This window comes from Chelonia mydas, chromosome 3, assembly GCF_015237465.2.
Source record: "Chelonia mydas isolate rCheMyd1 chromosome 3, rCheMyd1.pri.v2, whole genome shotgun sequence".
Classification (NCBI taxonomy): Eukaryota; Metazoa; Chordata; order Testudines; family Cheloniidae; genus Chelonia; species Chelonia mydas.
This window is the reverse complement of record NC_057851.1, coordinates 174499061-174519993: the sequence shown is the minus strand read 5'-3', so window position 1 is coordinate 174519993 and position 20933 is coordinate 174499061. Positions and strand designations below refer to the sequence as shown.

The following is a 20933-nucleotide window of genomic DNA, read 5'->3' as shown; positions in this document are numbered from 1 at the left end:
AAGCAGAATGGTTAGAAGAAGTGATCAGTCTGAACCCCTGGAACCACTTCTATTTCACCCATGTCCCCTTTTCTTTGCTCTGTGGTTTGTTTAATTTGTAAAGCCACTTACTTCCCTCTGGCTATTATACCAATTCTTGTTATACAAGGCCCAATCCAAATCCTATTGAAGCCAGGGAAAGGAGTCACATTGATTTCACCGAGCTTTAGACTGCTGCTTTGTACTAGAAAGCTTGTTAATATTAAAAAAAAAAAGATTAGTTGATTTTCCAGTGACAGTTTGACCAATGTTTTCTTCCAATTACTGACATTCAAGTAACTACATTATATATATATACATTATATATATATAAACCATACCTGGATTCATGGCATATGTTGGGAAAAAAAACCTTCCAAATTACATAGTTCAATAAATGTATATAATTTTTATATAAAATATATTATTTAGAAATATTTATTTCCAACACATTTATTGAATCCAGATCATTGTTTGAAATATCTAGAGAAGTGAAATAGATTTGATATGATAACATTCAGTTGATGGAGCCATAAATGATTCAAAATGGAGAATGTAATAACAGTCTTGTTATAACTGTACACAACATGAAACCAATGAATTTCAAAGATCTGAGTGCTTCTATTTATGATATTTTCCTTGATCTTGATCTGAGGATACCAAAATGCCACATAAATATGCATCAAGTGCAGCTCTTTAACTTATACAATATGCAGTAACACTGGGAAAAAAATATTATGGGACAAACTCTGTTAGATCCTCAGCTGCATGGTTTTTACCACTGGAACTGATACAACTGCCCTGCAGAAAAAGGAACAGGAGGTGAGGAACATAAATGTGGGAAATGGTGCATGAGTATAGGTCGGGAGTGGGGTGATGTTGTCACTGCAGTAATTGCTGTGGCATGCCTCTACGGCATCTCTGTGACCTGTGGGGGGAGTTTGTTACTGAAGCATGGGCTAATGATCCAAGTATAGTTTGAGCACAAACTCAAAATCACAAACAAAGCCTATTGTTTCTAAAAGAGGTGTTGTGAAATATTTTTCAATATCAAATGTCTAACCCCTGTCTCCTAAGTGATCTTTGTAATAGTTCTAGTTGGATCCATATTCCATCATCCTGATAACCTCCATAGGCACTGTCCGCTACTTGTTTATGGATTTATTTCCAGTTCTGCTTGAGTATATCAGCTCCTATGTCAGGGTGAAGAGCCTTCAGGGAGATACTAGCAATATTCATTCCCATTCCAAACAGGTGCACTACAGTCTCCCTGTTCACCTGTGATGCACCCAGACTACAGATGCTCAGTCTTTTTCCCATGAGATAACAGAAATGTGCAGAGGTCCAGATTGAAGCACTATCAAAAACACAGTGTTTAGGAAAGCAACTCATCTTCCAGACTACAAAGGTCAAAATATCCACTGGATTTGAGGCAAGAAGCAGCTTGCAGTTGGGCAGTCAGTTCGACAATGTGAAAATGATACATTTTAAGATGTTGCGCTGGACCACGTTAAGAACTTTGACTCTCTCCTCCTTGCTGGAAGCACTAGCAGTAATGATAACCAGCTTGGAGTGTGCCATCACACTGTCAGCTTTGACAGAGACAGTCTTTGATATTCTAAAAAAGAGACTGCCTTTCTGGAGATCCAGTATCTCTACTTTCAACTTGTCCTCCAAGATATCAACAAAAGCATCATCAGCCAAATCTTTTTTCAGGATACTGGTTGCACACGCTATGCTCACTGTAACAATCCCAACCACAGTGATCTTCTTGTGGGCGTGATCATGCTCCTTTTTGTGAATATTTTGAATCAAGCTCTCCTTGAAAGACATCTTGCAGAGCTGGTAGATCTAGCAAAGCCTCTGTCTAGTGCAAATTCTGAAGACAGTGCCTCCACCTCTGTGGCAGTACTGCCATCCTAAGTGATCAAGAAGCTAGTGGTGGGCCAGCACTGATAGCTCCTGACTTCCATCGGTCATCTTCACCTTTTAGCCCAAGATGAGGCATATATCTGCAGCAGTTGAGGATGTGCACACTAGAATGCCACAAACTACATGGCCTTAATAGAACAATCCTGATTGTTGCAAAAGGATTGGCTTTCATTCAGTTATGGGAACGGGCTATAACCAAAAGTGTGACCTGTAGAAGGCAACATCCATAGAACTGTTTCACGCATCTTGAATAATCAAAAGAAAAGCTGAAGTTAGTGGAGCTATGTTGATCTGGTCCAGTGCATCTTGGTGAGACTTGAGTGTAATTTAAAAGCAACAACTGACTTACATGAGGTTTTATAACAGCTGTCAGCTTTCTATAAGGAGAGTTTATAAAAAGAAGGAAAATCGCCACATTTTTAAAAGTCCCCCTCACACACACACACACCCCTCATACTACACAGTTGGTAACAGAACTGAATGGAGCATCCTAGATTTCCAGATGGTGTAATATGATTTTAAACAAAAAACAAACAAACAGAAAAGGGGACAGGCAGCTTGAGGCAGACATCTTACAACAGCTAACTGCTAAATAGACTTGAAAAATCCGGTTTATTTATATTTAGACTTCATAAATTGCACAGTTCGGAGTGTGTTTCCACATGATAGCACTGACAAGAGCTCTGTTTCTCTAAAGTTGCTTAAAAGGGACCTTTTAAAGGAACATCACCAAACACATTAGCTCAGATTCTCTGCCACTGAAACAGCGCTTTTATAAACTAAACACTGGATAAAGTGGAGCGAGTGTATTTTTACTGGCAAATACACTGTAATTGTAGTTATATAGTTTTACACATTGTCTATCAGGGATATAGTTTTATGCATAAACAATTCAATGTAGCTTATCCTGCCTTTGAAGCAAAAATAATAAATTGCCTATATTAGCTATGATCAAATGTCTGTATAACAGTCACAGTTAAATCCAAATGTGTCCTGTTATTTACTTCTCAGTTTAATCTTGTTACATCAAAGAGGCTGTTCTAGGATGACACAATAAAAGCATGTTTTAATGTATAACTTTTCAAAATTAGGTTCAGTATATTAACTTTCATCCAACCTCTCCCTGCACCCAAGACGTATTCTCTTTCTCTTATTGGTAAGTACATACCAAAGCCATAAATGCAATCCATAGCATTTCATGGTTTAAGATACAATCAGATCTTCGTTATTCAAATAGTCTCAGAGACGCTGAATTAATCATGTCTGCCCTGGTTTTGTTTGGGTCTGTACCAGCGTGCTAGCAACTTGAAGCAGGGACTTGTCTCCTTAGCAGTCAGATGATGTAAATTAAACACAGCTTTGTGTTAGAGGCCATGCACTTGCATTACTATCCCTTATGATGCAGCAGTCTTCGAATGATGCAACATACATCCTTTCAGTGCAAAGGATGGGGTGCGAACATGGTTCTGCCTCCTCCTAGACTGGTTTTGGGTGGTCTGTGCCTGCAAGGTTGCTTAGAAAGAGCAGTCCTTGTTTATGACTTTGTATTGGAACAATGTAGTCCTGTATGTATGTTGAGTGCTGAACACATTGTTAGTGCTCAATAAATAATATTATTTCAGACAAATTAGGGCTCAGATACTGGAGGGAATTGTTATGTTGTGAGATGTGATATTATTTTACATAGATGAGGTGCTCAGGTAAATCCAGGTGATTTCGGGTTTGACTGTATTTTAATGCAGATAACAATTACATTACAGATAAGGTTGAGAGTATGTATCAGTGGGTTACGGTTAAAAACGTTACTGTGCTATTATAACGGTTCCCAAATAAAGCATTGGAAACCCAGGAAATTCAATGTTAAGGTTATACTTAAAAGAAAGGCAAGCACGCTAAGGTGTGGAAATGCACAGTTAAGGTACTTAAACAACCATAACTTTTCCTTGTAGTGACACCATATAATAAACATCCAGTTATAATTATTAGACAATTAATTTAAGTATTAGTTAGTGTTTTCCATAAAAGAAAGTGATATCCATATTACTGAAGGATACAATATTCTTGCGGTACTGTACATGCATTTCCCTCTTTGAAATAAATGTTTAGTTGTTTAGGAGGGGTGTTGTTGAAATTGTGCTATTCTACTTGTTTGTAGCGTACTGTTAGTATATGTCACCTGTTATTGTTTTGTGCACTAACAACATAGAGAAGTGTTTATTCATAAGAAAGACATGCAATTTACATGGTGTGCTCTGCACTTCAGAAATTTTCTGTTGAGAGATCATTCTAGTTAAGGTAAAAAAAAATGTTGTTTTTTTCAATATACACCATATATTTGCCAATAAATGATGTGACCTTTATTGTTGCATGGTTTGATTATTTACACCATAACTTGAAATTTGTTCCATCAGATATTTTATTAAGATTTTAACATGCACTGTGTGGTGGTTAGAGCCCAGGACTGGGCATCAGGACCTCTGTCTAGAGTTGCATTTAATTCATTATTCTTGTTTAACTGGAACATTTTTCCTCCTTCATTTTATGAGATTTTGCATTCCCAATATGCCTCTATAATTGATTTTTTCAACAAAATAGTTGATTTCACTTCAAAACGTGCAAAAGTTTCAATATTAGTTGTTTATGCTGCAAAGTCATCTTCATTCAAAACCTCTTTCATTCATAAATTAATCTCTTTTCTGATTCACACACCTAAGCAAAATTTATCTGCACACACAGATCTGCTTTCACGTTGGAAATTATGGAAACAAACCTTGAATTCTAAGTAGTTTTGAGGTATTGTTTTGTTTTTTTTTAAATATGTTGAACCTCACTTGTGCCAGACTCCATTTCTGGTTCTTCCCTGCAATTATTGATGTCTTCAAGTGAAATTCAGCACTGTGCACAAGACTATGCACCATTTAAGCCCTGCTTAAATCCAGGAAAGAATTTAACTCTGTTGTCCGAAAGTGCACTAGAATGCTCAGTGTGCAAGAAAAAGCACTCTGAACAAAGTGCATTGGTTGCATCAGATTTTCTTTCCATGCAGTACAGAAAGCAGAGCTGACTAGGTGTAGCAATAGTTTTTATTCATGAGCCACGTAAGGGGAACAGATGTATTTTCTGCTGCTGAAAACTGACGATATTACTCCACTGCACATAGCAATGTCTGAGTGTGGCTGGACTACCCCATGTTGGAAAGCAATGGCCTAGAGCAAGAGACATAGGCGTTACAGAGTGTGAAATGGTACTAGTGCATGTCCAACTGGACTCTGACTTTTTGCAATGTCTGAAGCAGCATTTGGAAGTGGCTACATCAACAGTAGAGCTGGGCAAAAATTTGCAGCCAAAACTTTTTCCCACTGAAAAATGCAGGCTCAGGTCAACCAAAACATTTTGTGAATTTGTGTTGAATTCACCAAATTGTTTCAGCTGAAAAAAATCCCACAAAAATTCCAAAAAGATCTAAACTTTTTTTGAAACTAAATATTTTGATTTTTTTATTCAAAATTTCATTCAATTTAATTAAAAAAAAATAAAACTCCAAATTGAAACAAAATATTTTATCTCATTTTGAACAAAATGGTTCGTTAAGCCTGAAGCATTTTTTAAAATTTGTATTCCCTGAAAAATTCTCATTTCAAATTGTTTTTTTAAAAAAATGTTCAGTACAGCCAGCGAACTGAAAGTCAGTTATTCACACATTTCTACTCATCGTTTTTTAACTCCCTCAGTTTCTGCTTCTGTCAGATTTTCCTGTTAGTTATTGCTACTGCCATCCCTTCACTCATCTCCATGTCTCCGTCTTAGCTATTGTTGTTGTTATTATTTATATGTATTATGATAGCATCTAGGAGCCCCAGTCATGAACCAGGACCCCATTGTGTTAGGTGCCGTACAAACAGAACAAAAAGACAGTACCTCCTCCAAAGTACTTATGATAAGGTTAAGATTTTGTCATGAATATTTTAGTAAAAGTCATGGACAGGTCATGGGCAATAAAGAAAAAGTCACAGAAGCCCGTGACCTGGTCCTGACTTTTACTAAAAATATCGATGATAAAATGAGAAGGGAATAGGCAGCTGTAGGGTGGCTGGGAGCTCTTGGACCCCCACTGCTCAAGGGGGCTCAGAGCTCCAGGGTCCCCTTGCCACCAGCGGCGATGGGGAGCTGCAGGGTCCCCCTGTCCCAGGGCTGCAGCTGGGGGGCTGCAGGGTACCCCCTTGCCAGCAGCGGCTAGGAGCTGCGGGGTACCTCCGCTGCCCATGGTGGCTGAGAGCTTTGGGGCCTGCCGCAGGCAGTGGGGGGACCTTACAGCTCCCTGCCGCTATGGAGGCAGTGGGACCCTGCAGCTACCAGCCGCCAGGGCTGATGTAACGGAGGTTTTTGGAAGTCATGGATTCTGTGACTTCCACAACCTCAATGACAAAACCAAAGCCTTACTTATGATCTATGTAGATACCAGTTCAGTTACCGTTGCTGATGACAAGCTCCCCGCAATGTGTGTGTGAACACTGAACACAAATTGTGTGGACATTATGATAGAGTCTACCTACAGCAGATTAATTTAAAATAGCCCCATGTTTGCTTATCTAGTGGTGTGTGCACCACAAAACTACATAAGAGTTTGTGACCAGATACTTTTGTGGGGCCTAGTTGGTAGAGCACTGGACTGGGACTCTCGAGACCAAGTTCGATTTCTGGCTCAGCCACTGGTCTTATGGATGACCTTGGAAAAGTCACTTCACTGCTTTCTGCCTCCGTTTCCCCATCTGTAAAATGGGGATAATGATACTGACCTTTGTAAAATACTTCCTCATCTATTGATGAGGAGCACTATATAAGAGCCGTGCACTATGTATTATTTACACAAATTTACATAAATTATGTATTTACTAAATTCCCACTTCTTTCCAGAGATTTGAGCAGGGTATCTGAGGTGCGCCTTAAGGATCTAACTTCAGAGCATGCACATACAAGAGATTTCAGCTTAGTTCCTCACATTTGGGAGAACATTCATGTTTCACACTTTTTGAACATGCTTAATAGCACACAAAAGGGTGGAGAACTGAGCCCAGTTTGTGACTTTGGGCTCAGGCAAATTTAGGCATATATCTATATATAGGCAACTGATTTGTAAAGGCGCTACGGGCTAGACCCTCAGAGGTATTTAGATGCCTAACTTCCAATGTGGCCAAAAGCACCTGGGCCTAAAGCACCTGCAACTCCATTGACTGCAATGGGAGTTTGTAGTGGCATGGCTGGAGCAGCATCTCCTTGTAGATCTTCTGGCCACCCCACAGGTCTCCCCCAGGGGGAGAAGTCTCTGTTTCCAGTCCACTGAGGAGGGCTCCAGCCCACGAGCTAATTCTTCTTTTGGCCTTATCCCCTTCTGGGCTGGGTTGAGGGGCTCAGCCCCAAAATGTTCTACAACCAAAAGCAAACTCAACTCAGTACTGAGCCTTTCCCCAGTCTTCTAGGGGGGCGTTCCTACCCTTTCCTTCAGACATGGTTCCCAAACAGCTTCTGAGTTGGGTGATGCTCCTCTTTGGGTTCTAACTTTCTCCCCAGTGGCTGCTCTGGCTCGTAGGTCCATTTCTTTGCGCTCTGAAGTGAAGCTCCCTTCAAGCAGAAATCCAGAGCTACATCCTTTTCCTGGTCAGTCAGCCTTAACTGAGCCAGACTCTTTCCTTTTATTCCTCCCCTCCCGGCTTTCATTGGCTGCATGTCTAGCAAGGTGGAGCTGGCTGGGCCCAAAGACTCTCCTTAACTGCTTCTCTGCTAATGTGGAGCCTCTCTGCCCTGTCTCAGAGTCCAAGTGCTCAGAAACGAAAATCAGGCTATTTAGGATCAGGAATTTAGATGTCTAACTTTAGGCACTCACACTTGAAAATATTGTCTTTAACCTCTCTGTGCTTCAGTTGTCCCATTATTAAAATGTGCATGTCATACTCATCTATTTCTGCTGCCTTGAGGCTTAACTAATTCATGTTTTGTGTGGAGATCTGTTTTAGCCACAAAGTTTGGAGTCAGTTCTGTTTCTGAACATCTCCAAAGTCTGAGGTTGTTCAGATCAGGTTTTCGATTCAGATCCACCTCTAGTTCTGTATTCCAGCAAATTTTGTGAACTACCCTTAGCCACAACTTCACAGCCTGAAAACAATGAGAAAATGTACTTCTGTTTTAATTAAAGCTTATCCTAATAGGATTTTTAAACAATGTAATCAAAACTGGAGACCTTCAATGAGATTTTGGCATATTTGACCTCAGACTGGTTTGTATGCTCCCATATCCCGTTCCTCTACTTTCTCTCTTCTAAGGAATATATCAGCAGCTCACATAAATCGGCTTAGGTGCACTGAAGTCAGTAGGGTTATGCTGATTCACACCAGCTGATGATCTGGCCCTAGGACAGAAAGAATGACATCTGCTGTATGTGTGTTTCCCTAGAGGATTTCCTTTTTTTCATTTTTCACCTCACCTCTCTCAATCTGAGACTTCCAATGCAATTTTTTTTCCAGCTTTCACAATCAATCAATGAGATACAGGGTTGTGGTGTGGGTTAGATTGGGAATTGGGTAGTGGTGGCCTAATGTCAGCTCTAAACTTTTATTTCTCCTTGTCAGTGTCTCCAAGGATGGTGTTTGTGGAGGACAGAGGGCTATTTAACACGCTGGGCCAGGACCCTAGTTCTACTTTGTCAACTCCAGAAATGTGTGATATATCTGACAAAGACTAGAAAGCCATTAGGACCTTACATTCAGTCGACAATAACAACCTAGACAGTAGTAAACTGCACGTGTTTTATATTCCAGGAGAATATGAAGCACCATTGATATTTACATGGTAGGTTTTTGTTTATTTTTAGAGGGACAGGGAAAAAGGATCATAAATAATTCTCAGTTTGCTGTTTTAGTCTTAACTCTTGCTTTTCTTTTAAATATTAATATTTAATGTAGCCCCTTGTGAAAAGTTGTTTCAGAATCCTAATATGAACAAATGCAGGATTTTTCTTAGACTTTTTTGAATGCAGCTTACTTTTAGTATTAGCATTTCCTGGCAGTGTTGGAGACCCTAATACAACAGCATTGTGCTAGGGCTTGAGACTCAGGATGAAACAGAGTACCATAGTTTCATTTTCAGTGGACCTGATTCTGCCTCCGTGAATCATGCTAAGTGGTCACTTATGCCAGAAGCACTCCCACTATTATGTGCAGGGGAATCAGTGGGACAACTCGTGGAGTAAGATACTGCTCTGCTGAGTATGGGTTGCCAAATCAGGCCCCAAGTCAGCAGAGTGAAGTGGCAAAGAACATAAACAGTATGAATAAAATTGGATTTTTAAAAATGTCTCTCTTTTTAATTATCTATGTGCCATTAGTAACACAGGTGAGGAAATGTTTTTAGCCCTTTAAATGTCCCTTTTAGGTTTTAAGATGGAAAGATCCTTGAAAGAGGTCATATCCTGAAAGATTGTCCGTACTATAACTCCCACTGGGGTCAGCATCCCTCTCTGTCTCTGACTCTTTCTCTCCATAGTATCCAGGTAGCCCTTAGGATCTGTCCCAAACTGATATAGCTGAAATATAATTCTCAGGTCAGATGTAGGCACTGCCTCCATGAAAACACTTTAGCAAGTGCTTAAGTCCACCTTAATTCAAGAAAGCACTTATTTGAGTCCCACTGACTGCAAGCCAAGTGTATGTTTAAGTGCTTTCCTGAATGGTGGTGCTTTCCTAAAACTTGGAATGGACTATTCAGCAAGCCAACACTTTTCCCTCGTGCCTGCTACCATGTGCTCCAGAGCCAAAACTCTCAGTGTGTTAAAAACTTCTACCCCTTTTGATTTAGAAGTAATGCTTCAAAATGTGAACTGAGACTAAACTTATGTAGTGATGTCTGCCTGACCCTGCAAACAGCTTGAAACAGTGGTTGTGAGAAAAGTGTGAACAGTTCCCATGTGTCTCCATCTCCATGGGGTGTTAGCTGTGCTGATATTTCACCTTACAGTCTTGCAAAGCTATGTAGATACAAAATTCACAGAAAAATGCTAGCGGGAGGGCCATGGTTCACAGAGTTATCTTCTTATCTCCAGGAATGGTCATGAATTGAAAGACTTAGATTCTCATGTTAGAAAATTGATGCAAGAGTGCCTTTAGGGATACATTCCCCCAATTTCTATTTCTTTGGTGTTAGGAAAATGTCCTGCGTTATTGAACAAACAATGAATGCTTCAAAGATGTCAAATTCTTGTGACTGCAGCTGTTTATTTTTAACATGTTAGTAGCTGTAGATTCATCAGTAGGCTCTAGAGTCAACTCTTTCATTGTTGATCAAAGCATGCAAGAAAGAAGAGGGACAATCATAATATGAAGGTCTGCACAATAAATTGTATATTGTCATGAGTGGGCCAAGTTTAGGTTGTGGGTGGAGACTGGGAGAGCACACCTCTCATATTGTATGAAACCCCAAAGTTGGGAAAGAATTCATCCTAAAATCTTAGAGGTGGCTCTTAAACTGTGCTCAAGTGTAACGCGGAGTCAAGGTGAAACCTAGGTTCCCCATGAGGGTTCATCTCAGCCAGCTAACACATGTACACTAGTGTGTTTTGTATACAACATGAAATTTAAAGGGTTTTAATGAACACATTTTGAAAATACACTTTTTATTCTAGCCTAGACAAGCTAAAAATTGGGTGTGAAGATTGGCAAAGGTTCACCGAGCTCTAGTAAAAGAATCTTTACAAGAGCTGTCGATTATTCACAGTTAACTCATGTGATTAACTCAAAAAATTAATCATGATTAATACAATTAATCAGGATTAATTGCATTTTAATTGCACTGTTAAACAATAAAATACCAGTTGAAATTTATTAAATATTTTGAATGTTTTTCTACATTTTCATATACATTATATTCTGTGTTGTAATTGAAATCAAAGTGTATATTATTTTATTACAAATATTTGCACTGTAAAAATGATAAACAAAAGAAATAGTATTTTTCAATTCACCTCATACAAGTACTGTAGTGCAATCTCTTTGCCGTGAAAGTGCAATTTACAAATGTAGATTTTGTTTTGTTACATGACTGAACTCAAAAACAAAACAATGTAAAACTTCAGAGCCTACAAGTCCACTCAGGCCTACTTCTTGTTCAGCCAATTGCTAAAACAAACAAGTCTGTTTATATTTACAGGAGATAATGCTGCCCTCTTCTTATTTACAATGTCTCCTGAAAGTGAGAACAGGCATTTATATGGCACTTTGTAGCTGGCATTGCAAGGTATTTATGTGCCAGATATGCTAAACAATCATATGACCCTTCATGCTATGGCCACCATTCCAGAGGACATGCTTCCATACTATTTCTTTTGTTTTTTTACAGTGCAAATATTTGTAATCAAAAATAAATATAAAGTGAGCAGTGTACACTTTGTATTATGTGTTGTAACTGAAATCAATATATTCGAAAATGTAGAAAACATCCAAAAATACTTAAATAAATGGTATTCTATTATTGTTTAACAGTGTGACTAATCACAATAATTTTTTAATCACGCAATTAATCGTGATTATTTTTTTTAATCGCTTGACAGCCCTAATCTTTACTTAACAATAAAAAATGTTTTGGGTAAACAATAGTGCTCATTAAAATCCCTAGCTGGAAATCATCCAGTCGCCAGATACTGCATAAACTTCCAAACTAGCTTTGCCTGTAATACTCAGTTGTGACCTGCAACACCTACGTTATCCCGCTACGTAGTCTCTTTTGAAAAGGATTTGTCAGTTGTTCTGAATTGTGCTGAACTGAGTGGTGACTGGACAGTTGTTCATTTGGGACAAGGCTGAAACTGTAGTGACATTTTGAAAGTTGAACAGCTAATTAATCCAGAAAATATAAGATGTAGTGAAACAAATCTGGAGAAACAAATATAATAAATATTGATCAGTTAATACAATTAAGAGTCTGCTGCTTTGTCCATTCATTTTGTTTCCAGAGACAGTGACAACTATATGGATTGTGTAGCTGTTAGTTTTACTATTAATTACCAGGAGATAATTTTAAAGACTGGATTGGCCTGTTGATATTTGTTGTAGAATGGGCATTAAAAATAGTCTGCTTGATTAGTTAAGCATTTCTCACTTCACTAGTGCTCACTGAAAAATTTACCAAGTGAAGTGAAATTGGCAAAAAATTTTCCTCCATTCTGCCCAAATGAAGGGGATATTATTCAAAATCAGCATGCTGTCTCATGTGATCTTGAATTGATTTTTAATCAAATGCAACAAAATGCATTGATTGTCATGAGGAGAGGTACAGTGAACAATCAGGAGAAAAGGATCTTAAAATTAGAGCTGGTTAGAAAAATTCCAATGAAACATGGTTTCATCAGAATTTGCTGATTCAGAGACATTGAAATGTTGGGCAGAGATGGCCCAATTTTGTTAAATTTCCAAAAGAACCCAGTCAGGGTTCCACTGGAAACCTGCCAGGTTTTCTGCCAGCTCACCTGACCAGCTGTTTGGCAGACAGGGCTTCCTGGGTCTGTGGCTCCAGGGTAGCTAGCCAAGTGGACTGCTCCAGTGCCAGCACTTTCCCTTTCGCAGAGAATTTTGAAAAAAAATGGGTTTTGTTCCTAATTGAAACAAAACCAAAATGTGAAGTATCAAAACCCTCCATGTAACAGCATTAACTCTCCACACGGCTCTATTTAAAATTCCCTGAATGTGGGAGATTAGGGCAGGAAAAATGTGGTACAATGAAAGGGAAACACATAGACAAAGAGGAAACACGGCTCTACAAAACTAAAAAAGACAAAGAAGGAGGAAAAATTAATTCAAATGTACTTAACTCCTCAACTATCTAAGAGGCTAAGAGGCTCTGAAAGTTCGAAATGCAAGAGGCAAGGGCCCATGCAATAATGGCATTAGCTTTAGGCATTTGTGTAACCTCTTCTGTCTCTGAGGGTATAAACTAAATTTGCAGCCATAATCAGGCCAATCTCTTTTTGTGTGTATGAGGCTTTGTCAGCACTGATGTTTGTAACCACTGATATAGGTACACTGATACGGTTGCACAAGTGAAAACTCCTACAGTCAGATTTTCAAAGAACAATTTAGTTCCTCCCACTGAAGTCAATGGGAGCTTTACGATATACCATACCACTGCATTACATGGGTACACATGGTAACTTCTTCCAGTAGAGTTTCACTCAACAAAGGGAAGCAGCAGTTCGCCTTATAGATTTTAATGCTGATGGGACCATTAGATTATCTCAACTGACCTCCTGAATAACACAGATGATAGAATTATACCCTCTTACTCCTGTATTGAGCCCAATAACTTGGATGATTTGAGCAGGGTATCTGAGGTGCGCCCTAAGGATCTAACTTCAAACATGCACATACAAGAGATTTCAGCTTAGTTCCTCACATTTGGGAGAACATTAGAAATGCAATCTAGTCCAGAAATGCATATAATCCAGAAATGCAATCTAGTCTATCTCCTTGTCAGTGCAGGGTTGTTCCCTACAGTATATTTTCTTGTTTTTCTCCAGGAACTTGGTTAGGTAGGCAGTAGCTCTGTATCTTATGTTAATGGTTTTTGGCAGCAACTTCTGAAGTGTCACCATTTGTCATTTCAGCTAAACATAACATGTTATAAAGAGACTTATTTTATTGCATGATGATTAAGATTGAGCAAAAGGTTTGTTTGCATGGGGTTTTTGGAATAAAAAAATGAAGGTGGGGTCATCTGCACTGACGACTGTTCAGGTTTTCTTGTCATTTTGGGTGAGCACCCACGTAAACGCAATGGGTAATTTATGCTGTCCCTTCACTCTACATACTTGGATCTTGGTTTTGTTGTGAAAAGTAGACATGGAAGTCAGGATTCAGCTCTAGTATAAACATTGAGGAATAATGGATAGGTATGGAGTGGATGAGTTAGTTTACTCCTTAATCTGTGATATATTAAGTGCTTTGTTTAAAAGGAACATATTCAGATACATAACCCGCACTGAATAGCACCGTACTCTATTCTCAAGGTTCTGAGTAAGGGTATCAGCCCAATAATGTGAATGTATTTTTACAGACCAAGCCATCTTTAAACATTAAAAACTTTTTTGTTATACTTTGCTTACTTATTGCTCAAGAAAATCTGGTTTTCTATTCCAAATCCAGACACATGCATTTAGAGTGCACCGCTTTCATGATCATATATTTATCATCCATCTTATTGCCAAACCACCTATTGCAATGCTATTATTCAAAGATGCTAAAGAACCAAAATGAACTTAGCTGTTTTTTCAATGTAAAGTTTCTAATTCTTGTTAGATGGACTATTGCATTTCAGAGATAGTTATTTCCATTGTATTGGGGTGTTTATACCAAGGGGATCATTTTTGCTCTTTCTTTATCTAACAGCATGGATTTTTTTTCTCACACTGCTGCTGGGTTTTTCTCTAAATATGTTAGTTCACAGACAGTTTAAGTGATCAGTGTGACAAAAAAATCACTTTCAGTTTAGCCATTGACTCTTATAAATGCTATAGGCTGAAAAAAACCATAATTTCAATGGCTTTTAGAGAACTGAAATTAAATACAATCAATGAATAAAAATTCTTTCTGACCCAAGGGTATTTTAGAACACAGGGATATAAAATGTTCATATAAGCTGGGTTAGGCAAACAGTTTACTTAAAACTCACACAACTACAAATGAAACAGACACAAGTGAATTTTGAAAGTTTTCCCTCTGAAATTTATGTTTTTTAAAAGTGCTGTGTCCTCAGTTACATGAAAACCTCAGGAGTTTTATGATCTCTTTCTAGATTTTATGGTATCTTTCTAGATACTCTTGTATGTGTAAGAGCCTCAGGAGGCTACTCCAGCTACTAGGGAACCTCAAAGGAAGACTCCCCTCTGAGCATGCTGCTTGCACGGGTACTCAGTCCAGATGCAGGCTCAGGATTTGACCTTGAAACAAATTGCACTACTTCAGAAGGACAGGTTTGTGTCCACCGTGCTGGGATGTAAACCTGGGGTTCCAAGAACTCTAAGTGTCAAACCTGATACTTAGACCCACCCTAAGCCTTGCCTGTTAGAATGTTTGGTTTCAGATTACATGGCATTTTCCCTCGTATGTTCTATTTGACTGTTCGATTAGTAGTGCAGCAGAGACCTGAACCAGAAGCCTTGTGATCCAGAAGTAGTATCCTATCAGGAAAGGTAAAATAAAGTGTTCCTACGTGGGCATGGCAGGAAGAGGTGTCTTAAGCTTAGCTCATTCTTTGCATGTTTTATAACGTCATACACACAGTCATATATCGATTAATTATGACAACATTTTATTGCATGGTATCTGTCCAATGTGGCATTGATGCAAGTCACAAGTGTGTTTGCAACAAGAATGGGGATTAAATTACATGGCAATTTTTTTCTGGTAAAGCAAATTTAGTTTTTTTTGTGCTTTCATGAAAGTGAAAAAAAAAAAGCTTTGAAATATATGCTTCTGTGATTGTCATTTGTGAAGGAGCACAGGGCTTGCAATTGTATGCTGCCCATGAACTACCATGAAAGTTAGGGTGGGAGAAGTGGCAAGAAGTTCTCACTTACCACTTCATTGTCGAGCAAGGGTAGCCCACAATCTGGCCTTAAGGGTGGAAGAGCATGTTTACTAAGGGCAGTGCACTTAACCCTGTATCAAATAACAACTTCAGTCACTTGCTGCAATGGAGAAGCAGGGAGCTACTGCGTAGAGCTGGCTCAAAAGTTTCTGACAATCCATTTCTATCAGAAAATGCTGTTTCATCAAAACTTAGACTGCAGAAATGTGTCATTTTGTTTGATGGGAAATTTTGAAGTCCTTTGTTTTCATTCCGAATTGGAACAAAAACAAATGTAGAAATTGTGGAATTTCCAATGAAATGGAGATTCTGGTCCCACACATAAGAATGGCCATACTGGGTCAGACCAAAGGTTCATCCAGCCCAGCATCCTGTCTGCTGACAGTGGCCAATGCCAGGTGCCCCAGAGGGAGTGAACCTAACAGGTAATGATCAAGTGATCTCTCTCCTGCCATCCACCTCCACCCTCTGACAAACAGAGGCTAGGGACACCATTCCTTACCCATCCTGGCTAATAGCCATTAATGGACTTGACATCCATGAATTTATCTAGTTCTCTTTTAAACCCCATTATAGTCCTAGCCTTCACAACCTCCTCAGGCAAGGAGTTCCACATGTTGACTATGCGCTCTGTGAAGAAGAACTTCCTTTTATTTGTTTTAAACCTGCTACCCATTAATTTCATTTGGTGGCCCCTAGTTCTTATATATTGGGAACAAGTAAATAACTTTTCCTTATTCACTTTCTCCATACCACTCATGATTTTATATACCTCTCTATACAGTTCTGCTACTGTATCAGCTGCTGGTATGATTGGAGGGAAAGGACCAGATAGGTTAACCTTGCCCTGTCTTGTGCAGAAGAAATTAAAAATAAAATAGGTTTGCATCCTCTTTACCACTTCGCCTTGAATAGTCCCTTGAAATGTGTTAACAACTAATTCTAAACAATCTGCTCCAGCTTGTATTTATCAGTGAGATAGGTGCCGACTTCATGGGTGCTCCAGGGCTGGAGCACCCCCGGAGAAAAATGAGTGGGTGCTTAGCACCCACTGGCAGCCAGCTCCCCCCTCTCCCCACTCCCACCCGCAAGTGGCTCCACTGATCAACTCCTCCCCCTCCCTCCCTGTGTCTCCTGAACGCTGCGAAACAGCTGTTTTGAGGCATGCAGGAGGTGCTGGGGGGAGGGGCAGGGACAGGGCACGCTTGGGGAAGGGGGTGAAAAGAGGCAGGGAACATGTTGGATGGGGGTGGAGTGGGGGTTGGAAGGGGGGGCAGGGAGGGCTTAGAGGAAGGGGTGGAGTGGGGGCAGGGCCTGGGACTTAGCAGGGAAAATTAGAAGCTGGTGCCTGTGAGCAGTCACACTTTGAATTTGTTTCCCAGACCTAAAGAAGAGCTCTGTGTAAGCTCAAAAACTTGTCTCTCTTACCAACAGAAGTTGGTCCAATAAAAGAAGTTACCTCACTCACCTTGGCACCCAAATTTCTGACTGTTATGGAAACGTAAAATGATGTGGTCCTTCATGGCATCTTATTGGGTGTACCGTACTAAAATACTGTTTAATAGCACTAGTAGTAGGCATCCTTCAGTCTCGAGAGACCATGGGTATGTCCCCCTGAGAGGTAAAGAATTTACTCAGTTGGTTTTATGGCAGCCGTGAACGTGGCTGAACAGACCCACTTGAGAGAGACAATCTCTGCTGCATCTGTCACATTTAAAGGTGATGTTTCCACCCTTTGGGTTCTGCCTTCTGAGAGCTCTTTTCTCCTCTGCTAAGCTGGACTACTTCCTCTTGTAACTCTGGAGACCTTTGTTAAGCTCTTGTTTTCAAAGGCTGCGGTCTTGAGTGTGATCTTCCCATTTGTTCACATCCATGTCCATTTCTTTGAGGTTTCACTTTCATGCATCCTTGAAATGCAATTTTGGGTGTTCTTTGGGTGTTTTTCCAGGTCCTAATTCACCTAGATGATGTTCTTTGGGATGCACCCATCATTCATTCAGCATACATGCTCAAGTCAGCGGAGTTGTCTATCTTTGAGGAGTGTTTGCATGCATCTCCTCTTTGCTGATGAAGCAGCAGTGACAACCTACACTGAAGCTCATTTTTAAAACCTTATGGACAGTTTTTCCAAAGCCTGCCAAGACTTCGGGATCACCATAAGCCTAAAAAAAGACTAACTAAAAAGCCTAACCAAAGACTAACTAACTAAAGACTAACTAAAAAGTTATAATGTGCCAAGGAGTTGAGGAAGCAGCCTCCATCAAGATCAACAACTATGACCTTGAAGTGGTAAACAAGTTCACATACATAGGGTCCATCATCACAGTCAACCTTTCACTTGAAACAGAACTCAACATCCACATCAGAAAAGCCACAACAATGTCTAGACTGAACAAGAGGGTATAGCAAAACAACAAACTGACAGAACGCACAAAGATCTGTGTGTATCCTGCATGTGTTATCAGCACACTTTTGTATGGGAGCGAGGCATGGACCTTATCCTCTCATCAGGAAAAGAGACTCAACAGCTTTCATTTGCTTTGCCTTCATTGAATTTTTGGAATCTCCTGGAGGGACAGAGTCAACACTGAGCTCCTCAAGTGGGCCAGCATACCCCATATGCAAACACTCCTTAATGGCACTATGTCGATTGGATTTATGTGGGTATTCAGTGTATTGGAAGACTTATTACTATGACACCACAAAATTTGATGGAGTCATGTATAAATTCCTTGGGAGAGCAAACAGACTTTATATCCGAAAATATAATTCACTAGCATTTACTTTAAAACAGAATAATGTTCACAATGCTTTAAACCACAATTGCTTGTGAAGAACAGAAATAAATAGGTCTTTATTCTCTCTTGCTTAACTTTTTAGCTATTTAATACAATTCTGTGCAGCAGCAGTTTACTTTTCTCTTTTAATCTTTTTGGCACAGCAAAGCTATGTCTACACATACACTGCTGCAGCAGCACAGCTGCAGTGCTTCAGTGTAGACACTCACTACAGCAAAGAGAGGGGGTTTCCCATCGCTGTAGTTAATCCGTCTCCCTGAGAGACGGTAGCTAGGTCAATGGAAGAATTCTTCTGTCAACCTAGTGGTGTCTACACCAGGGGTTAGGTAGGTATAACTATGTGACTCAGGGTGTGTGGATTTTTCACATCCCTGAGTGATATAGCTAGGTTGATTTTAACCTTTTAATGTAGATCTGGACTAGATTTGATAACAAAACTTCAAGACTTAACTTTTAACTTCAAGACTAAACTCGAGGAAGATAATGTATGTATAGTCTGAGTGCAGAGAATATGCAAATAAATTATTGTTGATAGACAAATAGCTTGACTTGTAAAAAGCAGCATTATTCTGACTGCAAAGTATTGTAGAAACATTTTCAGTCACAGCACTATGTGTTTTATCCTTTTGCTGGAGTAGATAATGACCTGCTAGTGGTCATTAATCTCATGACAGGACAGACCTAAATTAACAAAGGAATGGCCAGACTGGGTCAGACCAATGGTTCATATAGCACAGTATCCTGTCTACCTACAGTGGCTGGCGCCTGATACTTCAGAGGGAATGAACAGAACAGGAAATTATTGAGCATTCCATCCATTCGCAGCTTCTGGCAGTCAGAGGTTTAGGGACACCCAGAGCCTAGGTTGCATCCATGAGCATCTTAGCTAAGAGCCATTGACAGACCTATCCTCCATGAACTTAATTAGATGAGCATGTCCTCGTTTATATTAGAAAAGGAATAAAAATATTTTGTATAAATATTCTTATAAGGAATTTCCGATAAAATAATATGCAAATGGCTGATTGTTTTGGACCTATGATTACTGTCTGAGGAAGATATCTTAAGATGTGTCAAATACTTCTATATACTTTTTCTTATTAATATCATATGCATCAGTAACTATGATGCAGATTCTGCCTTTTCGACATTACCTTAACTGGGTAGATAGTGCCAGTAGAAAATAGAGAAAATTATTTTATGACAATTTTCAAACTTTTGAAGCTGTTTCTATTTTTCAGGGTTTGAAATTTCCTGATGCATCCGATGAAGTGAGCTGTAGCTCACGAAAGCTCATGCTCAAATAAACTGGTTAGTCTCTAAGGTGCCACAAGTACTCCTTTTCTTTTTCCTGATTTTCCAGTTTTCATGGCATTGTTGTTAGTTCCTTTTATTAAAATTGTATTGAACTATTAATCTAAATCATTTAAAAATAATTATTGCCATATTTTGTTTGCAGAAAATGTTGTTTTCATCCTGAAAATTGAGTTGAAAATTGAAAAATATTAGGAAAAATATTTTAATAAAATTGATTTAAATATCAATAAATAGAGAGGTGAAAAATTTTGTGGAAAACAGAACATTTCAATAATATCAGCCTTTCTATAAAAATTTTCATTTTAGAAATTTATTTTAAAAGCCTGTTTTCAACTAAAAAAAAATCAACTAGCTGTAGTGCAGAACCATTTCATGATTAAAAATAATGAATCTTTCAAGGTTATGTAAACTCCACATGTTCCCAAAGCAAAATTATATAATCTACTGTTGTAGGAACAATAACTATGGAACCACACTGTGGTTCAAAGATTGAGCCATACGTGGGGGAGGAGAAAATGGAGTCTTATCTTGTAATCTAGGGACTTCTCTCCAAATAAATAGATTTGTTTTCAATCTGTTCTCACAAAGTGACCCATGTTTGGGACAATCTGTCTGGTTAATTCTCCAAATGTACTTGATGTTTCAGATTTAAAATGCTGTCCTACTATAACAGTTGGTGAAGACACATAGTTACCTATTTAATTGAACTTGGACTTTGAACTTTTTAAGAGCTATACCAACAATCAGAGAGCTGCCATACCAGAAGATTAACTTGGTGAGGATAACATATAGAGATATAACTACAATACCAGATCTGCATACTCCAGTGTTCCTTAACTGCACATTGTTCATTAAAGTGGATTTCACATGTTCTTGACCAAAGTTCCATTGAAGTCTTTCATCAAAATGTGTTCATGCTGCATGAAGTTATAACTGGGGCCCAGTCCTGTTCGCAAAACGCCAACTGACTTAAATCTGAGTAGGATCAAGATCTGGGAGTTCAGCATAGAAAGTAGGCATGAAACAGTGACAGAATTAAGGTTATTTGGATTAATTTAATGCTACATTTCTCTCTCTCTCTCTCTCTCTCTCTCTCTCTCTCTCTTTTAGTATAACCTTCACCTTTTACTTCAAATTTCTAGTCTTGATGTTATTCATCCTTTTAAGAAAATTGCAACATTCTCTTTAGGTTTTTTAATTTAAATAACTGATAGATAATTACAGCCTTAACCCCAGCTTTTC

The 20933-nt window shown here is 39.0% G+C and overlaps 1 pseudogene; it reads right to left on the bottom strand.

The window, feature by feature from the left end:
* Positions 1-1068: 1068 nt before the first annotated feature.
* LOC102933279 lies at positions 1069-1851 on the bottom strand (annotated as a pseudogene).
* Positions 1852-20933: the final 19082 nt, after the last annotated feature.